General features: G+C 37.1%; 1 pseudogene across 1 annotated transcript; it reads right to left on the bottom strand.

The window, feature by feature from the left end:
- Nucleotides 1–997: 997 nt before the first annotated feature.
- On the bottom strand, nucleotides 998–1,536 carry LOC307051867 (signal peptidase complex subunit 3-like; annotated as a pseudogene). Its single transcript has one exon. The product of its transcript is annotated as a signal peptidase complex subunit 3-like (transcript).
- Nucleotides 1,537–6,465: the final 4,929 nt, after the last annotated feature.

The raw sequence follows: 6,465 nt of genomic DNA, 5'->3' as shown, positions 1-6,465 counted from the left end.
TCCATTCGTCTGTCGATGGGCATTTAGGTTGCTTCCATGGCCTGGCTATTGTAAATAGTACTGCAGTGAACACTGGGATGTATGTCTCTTTTTGAAATATGGTTTTCTCTGGATATATGCCATTAGTGGGATTGCTGGGTCATATGGTAATTCTATCTTTAGTATTTTAAGGAACCTCCATACTGTTCTCCATAGTGGCTGTATCAATTTACATTCCCACCAGCAGTGCAAGAGGATTCCCTTTTCTCCACACCCTCTCTAGCATTTGTTGTTTGTAGATTTTCTGATGATGGCCATTCTGACTGGTGTGAGATGATACCTTATTGTAGTTAGTTTTTTTTTTTTTTTTTTGGTTGACTTAAGAGACTTTAAAATGATTTAGAATGATTTACAGCATATAAAGAGGTATTTAGTCTTTAGTGGAGAAAGTTGCTAGCCACCTGTCAGAAAAACAAGCATTGTGGGCATTCCTAAGACAAACGGAATAAAATTCATCACTTTTCACTATTTTGTAAACTAGGCTTCTCACCAACAACTGTATTAATTTTTCCAGTATTCAGACATACCCTAAAAGAGGTAATAGAGAATGTCTGCTTCTAAATCACATCCAGTGTGAACTTGCATAAATGCAAGACATAAATAGAGTTCTTATAACTCAACAGGCACCTGAAAGTTTTAACTACCCTTCATGCTCACTTCATATTCCATAAAGAATAATAGAAATACAGGGAATACTTCAAATATAAATATTTCACAAATCCTTCTCATGTGGCTGTCTTATTCTTATAATACTCCACTCTGATGGCCTTTGTTTGTTTTTGTTTGGAAAATTAAGTAGTACATTAACCTTTCTCTTCAAATATACCTTTTGATGTTCATTCTTACACCAAAAAAAAAAAAAAAGTAACAACCCAAAACAAATAAAGATGCAAGGGAAGAGATAAACAAGACACAATTCATTAGTTATAAAAATATGCTGTTTCAAATTCAGAATAATTTAATAACTCTTTGTTATTTCATATGTATCTGGAAATGGGACAGACACATGTCCTGATCCTGTCACAAGAGGTAGAATTCCAGCATTTGGTACAACGTTCCAAGATAGGGTTAAAGTGACATTCCTGTTTCCCTTGAGACCATTTCCATCATCACAGAAAAAATATTTTGTTTTCATATCTTTCAACAGCAGCTTTGGATTATCACCTCTCAGAACAATCTTGTCCCACAGAACAACCTGGTTCAGAGCATTATTTTTTGTTGAATATTTGGCTGATAAAGAAACAACTGCTTAACATTCCAATCAAATATATTTTCTAGATAAGCAGTTATATCAAATGTAATGAATCCCAGATCACTTCTTTCTCTATGTCCAGTGAAGTCTTCTACATTTTTTAACATGATCCTCGAGACGTGCAGCCTCACCGGGATGCTCCGGTCTTTGAAGGCAGTGGTGATGAAGCAGCTGAAGGTGAGCGCTGCCATCACGCTCAGCAAGAAGGCGAACAGCGAGTTCGCCCATTACAGCACCGTGTTCATCGTGGCCGACGCCCTGAAACCCGCTCCCCACGCACACCCGGGACCCCGTTCCGGCCGCGGTCCATCTCCCTGCGAGCCGCGCTGCCTGCGCCGTGCATTCCGGGGGGGGGCGGGCCCTTATTGTAGTTTTGATTTCCATTTCTCTAGTGATTAGTGATGTGGAGCATCCTTTCAGGTGTTTGTTGGCCATCTGTATGTCTTCTTTGGAGAAATGTCTATTTAGGTCTTCTGCCCATTTTTGGATTGGGTTGTTTGTTTTTTTAATATTGTGCTGCATGAGCTGCCTGTATATTTTGGAGATTAATCCTTCGTTAGTTGCTTCCTTTGCAAATATTTTGTCCCATTCTGAGGGTTGTCTTTTTGTCTTGTTTATAGTTTCCTTTGCTGTGAAAAAGCTTTTAAGTTTCATTAGGTCCCATTTGCTTACTTTTGTTTTTATTTCCATTTTGGTAGGAAATGGGTCAAAAGGGATCTTCCTGTGATTTATTTCATAGAGTGTTCTGCCTGTGTTTTCCTCTAAGAGTTTTATAGTGTCTGGCCTTACATTTAGGTCTTTATTCCATTTTGAGTTTATTTTTATGTATGGTGTTAGGAAGTGTTCTAATTTCATTTTTTACATGTGACTGTCCAGTTTTCCCAGGAGCACTTATTGAAGAGGCTGTCTTTTCTCCATTGTATATTCTTGCCTCCTTTATCAAAGATAACGTGACCATATGGGTGTGGTTTATCTCTGGGCTTCCTATCCTGTTCCATTGATCTGTATTTCTGTTTTTGTGCCAGTACCATACTGTCTTGATTACTGTAGCTTTGTAGTATAATCTGAAGTCAGGGAGCCAGATTCTTCCAGCTCCATTTTTCTTTCTCAAGATCGCTTTGGCTATTCGGGGTCTTCTGTATTTCCATACAAATTGTGAAATTTTTTGTTCTAGTTCGGTGAAAAATTGCTATTGGCAGTTTGATAGGGATTGCATTGAATCTGTACATTGCTTTGGGTAGTATGGTTATTTTCACAATGTTGATTCTTCCAATCCAAGAACATGGTATATCTCTCCATGTGTTTGTATCATTTTTAATTTCTTTCATCAGTGTCTTTTAGTTTTCTGCATACAGGTCTTTTGTCTCCCTAGGTAGGTTTATTCCTAGGAATTTTATTCTTTTTGTTGCTTTGGTACATGGGAGTGTTTCCTTAATTTCTCTTTCAGGTTTTTCATCATTAGTGTATAGGAATGCAAGAGATTTCTGTTCATTAATTTTGTATCCTGCTACTTTACCAAGTTCATTGATTAGTTCTAGTAGTTTTCTGGTGGCATTTTTAGGATTCTCTATGTATAGTATCATGTCATCTGCAAACAGTGACAGTTTTACTTCTTCTTTCCCAATTTGGATTCCTTTTATTTCTTTTTTTTCTCTGATTCCTGTGGCTAAAGCTTCCAAAACTGTATTGAATAATAGTAGTGAGAATGGGCAACCTTGTCTTGTTCCTGATGTTACAGGAAATGATTTCATTTTTTCACCATTGAGAATGATGTTGGCAGTGGGTTTGTCACATGGCCTTTATTATGTTGAGGTAAGTTTGCTCTATGCCTTCTTTCTGGAGAGTTTTTATCATAAATGGGTGTTGAATTTGTCAAAAGCTTTTTGGCATCTATTGACATTATCATATTCTTTTTATCCTTCAGTTTGTTAAGGTGTATGGTGTATCACATTGATTGATTTGCATATACTGAAGAATCCTTACATTCCTGGCATAAACACCACTTGATCATGGTGTATGATCCTTTTAATGTGTTGTTGGATTCTGTTTGCTAGTATTTTGTTGAGGATATTTGCATCTATGTTTATTAGTGATATTGGCCTGTAGTTTTCTTTCTTTGTGACATCCTTGTCTGGTTTTGGTATCAGGGTGATGGTGGCCTCGTGGAATGAGTTTGGGAGTGTTCCTCCCTCTGCTATGTTTTGGAAGAGTTTGAAAAGGATAGGTGTTAGCTCTTCTCTAAATGTTTGATAGAATTCGCCTGTGAAGCCATCTGGTCCTGGGCTTTTGTTTGTTGGAAGATCTTTTATCACAGTTTCAGTTTCAGTGCTTGTGATTGGTCTGTTTATATTTTCTATTTCTCCCTGGTTCAGTCTCGGGAGGTAGTGCTTTTCTAAGAATTTGTCCATTTCTTCCAGGTTGTTCATTTTATTGGCATATAGTTGCTTATAGTAATCTCTCATGATCCTTTGTATTTCTGCAGTGTGATTTGTTACTTCCCCTTTTTCTTTTCTAATTCTGTTGATCTGAATCTTCTCCCTTTTTTTCTTGATGAGTCTGGCTAATGGTTTATCAATTTTGTTTATCTTCTCCAGCTTTCAGTTTTATTGATGTTTGCTATCATTCCTTCATTGCTTTTTCATTTATTTCTGTTCTGATCTTCATGATTTCCTTCCTTCTACTATCTTTGGGGTTTTTTTAATTCTTCTTTCTCTAATTGCTTTAGGTGTAAGGTTAGGTTGTCTATTTGAGATGTTTGTTGTTTCTTGAGGTAGGATTGTATTGCTATACACTTCCCTCTTAGAACTGCTTTTGCTCCATCCCATAGGTTTTGGGCCATCGTGTTTTCACTGTCATTTGTTTCTAGGTATATTATGATTTCCTCTTTGATTTCCTCAGTGATCTCTTGATTATTTAGTAGCGTATTTTTTAGCCTCCACGTCTTTGTATTTTTTACAGTTTTTTTCCTGTAATTGATATCTAGTCTCATAGCATTGTGGTCAGAAAGGATACTTGATATGATTTTAGTTTTCTTAAATTTACTGAGGCTTGTGTTGTGACCCAAGATATGATCTATCCTGGAGAATGTTCCATGATCACTTGATAAGAAAGTGTATTCTGTTGTTTTTGGATGGAATGTGCTATAAATATCAATTAAGTCCTTCTTGTGTAATGTATCATTTAAAGCTTGTGTTTCCTTATTTGTTTTCATTTTGGATGATCTGTTAATTGGTGTAAGTGAGGTGTTAAAGTCTCCTACTATGATTGTATTACTGTTGATTTCCCCTTTTATGGTTGTTAGCATTTGTCTTATGTATTGAGGTGCTCCTATGTTGGGTGCATAAATGTTTACAATTGTCATATCTTCTTCTTGGATTGATCCGTTGATCATTATGTAGTGTCCTCTTTGTCTCATATAATAGTCTTTATTTTAAAGTCTATTTTGTCTATGAGAATTGCTTCTCCAGCTTTCTTTTGATTTCCATTTGCATGGAATATCTTTTTCCATCCCCTCACTTTTAGTCTGTATGTGTCCCTAGGTCTGAAGTGGATTTCTTGTAGACAGCATATATATGGTCTTGTTTTTGCATCCATTCAGCCAGTCTATGTCTTTTTGTTGGAGCATTTAATCCATTTACATTTAAGGTAATTATCTATATGTGTGTTCCTATTACAATTTTCTTAATTGTTCGGAGTTTGTTATTGTAGGTCTTTTCCTTCCCTTGTGTTTCCTGCCTAGAGAAGTTCCTTTAGCATTTGTTGTAAAGGTAGTTTGGTGGTGCTGAATTCTCTTAACTTTTGCTTGTCTGTAAACATTTTTAATTTCTCTGTCAAATCTGAATGAGATCCTCGCTGGGTAGAGTAATCTTGGTTGTAGGTTTTTCCCTTTCATCATTTAAAATATGTCCTGTCACTCCCTTCTGGCTTGCAGAGTTTCTGCTGAAAGATCAGCTGTTAAGTTTAATAGGATTTCCTTGTATGTTATTTGTTCCTTTTCCCTTGCTGCTTTTAATATTTTTTCTTTGTTTTTAATTTTTGATAGTTTGATTAATATGTGTCTTGGCGTGTTTCTCTTTGAATTTATCCTGTATTGGACTCTCTGTCCTTCCTGGACTTGATTGACTATTTCCATTCCCATATTAGGGAAGTTTTCAACTATAATCTCTTCAAATATTTTCTCAGTCCCTTTCTTTTTTCTTCTTCTGGGACCCCTGTAGGTCAAATGTTGGTGCATTTAATGTTGTCCCAGAAGTCTGTGAGACTGTGGTCAATTCTTTTCATTCTTTATTCTTTATTCTTCTCTGCAGTAGTTATTTCCACTATTTTATTTTTCAGGTCACTTATCCGTTCTTCTGCCTCAGTTATTCTGCTATTGATTCCTTCTAGAGAATTTTTAATTTCATTTATTGTGTTGTTTACCATTGTTTGTTTGCCCTTTAGTTCTTCTAGGTCCTTGTTAAATGTTTCTTGTATTTTCTCCATTCTATTTCCAAGATTTTGGATCATCTTTACTATCATTACTCTGAATTCTTTTTCATGTATACTGCCTATTTCTTCTTCAATTGTTTGGTCTGGTGGGTTTTTACCTTGCTCCTTCAACTGCTGCATATTTCTCTGTCTTCTCATTTTGCTTAACTTACTGTGTTTGGAGTGTCCTTTTCGCAAGCTGCAGGTTCGTAGTTCCCATTGTTTTTGGTGTCTGCCCCCAGTGGCTAAGGTTGGTTCAGTGGTTTGTGTAGGATTCTTGGTGGAGGGGACTGGTGCCTGTGTTCTGGTGGGTGGGGCTGGATCTTGTCTTTCTGGTTGGCAGGACGACATCTGGTGGTGTGTTTTAGTGTGTCTGTTAACTTATTATGACTTTAGGCAGCCTCTCTGCTAATGGGTGGGGTTGTGTTCTTTCTTGGTAGTTGTTTGGCATGGGGCATCCAGCACTGGAGCTTGGTGGCCTTTGGGTGGAGCTGGGTCTTAGCATTGAGATGGAGATCTCTGGGAGAGTTCTCACCAGTTGATATTACATAGCACCAGGAAGTCTCTGCTGGTCCAATGTCCTGAACTCAGCTCTCCCATCTCAGAGACTCAGGCCTGACACCAAGCTGGAGCACCAAGACCCTGTTAGCCACCTGGCTTAGAAGAAAAGGGAGAAAAAAGAAAAAAATAGTAAATAAATAAAAATA

This window comes from Hyperoodon ampullatus (assembly GCF_949752795.1).
Source record: "Hyperoodon ampullatus genome assembly, chromosome: 4".
Taxonomy (NCBI): Eukaryota; Metazoa; Chordata; class Mammalia; order Artiodactyla; family Ziphiidae; genus Hyperoodon; species Hyperoodon ampullatus.
This window is presented reverse-complemented; position numbering and strand designations above follow the sequence as displayed.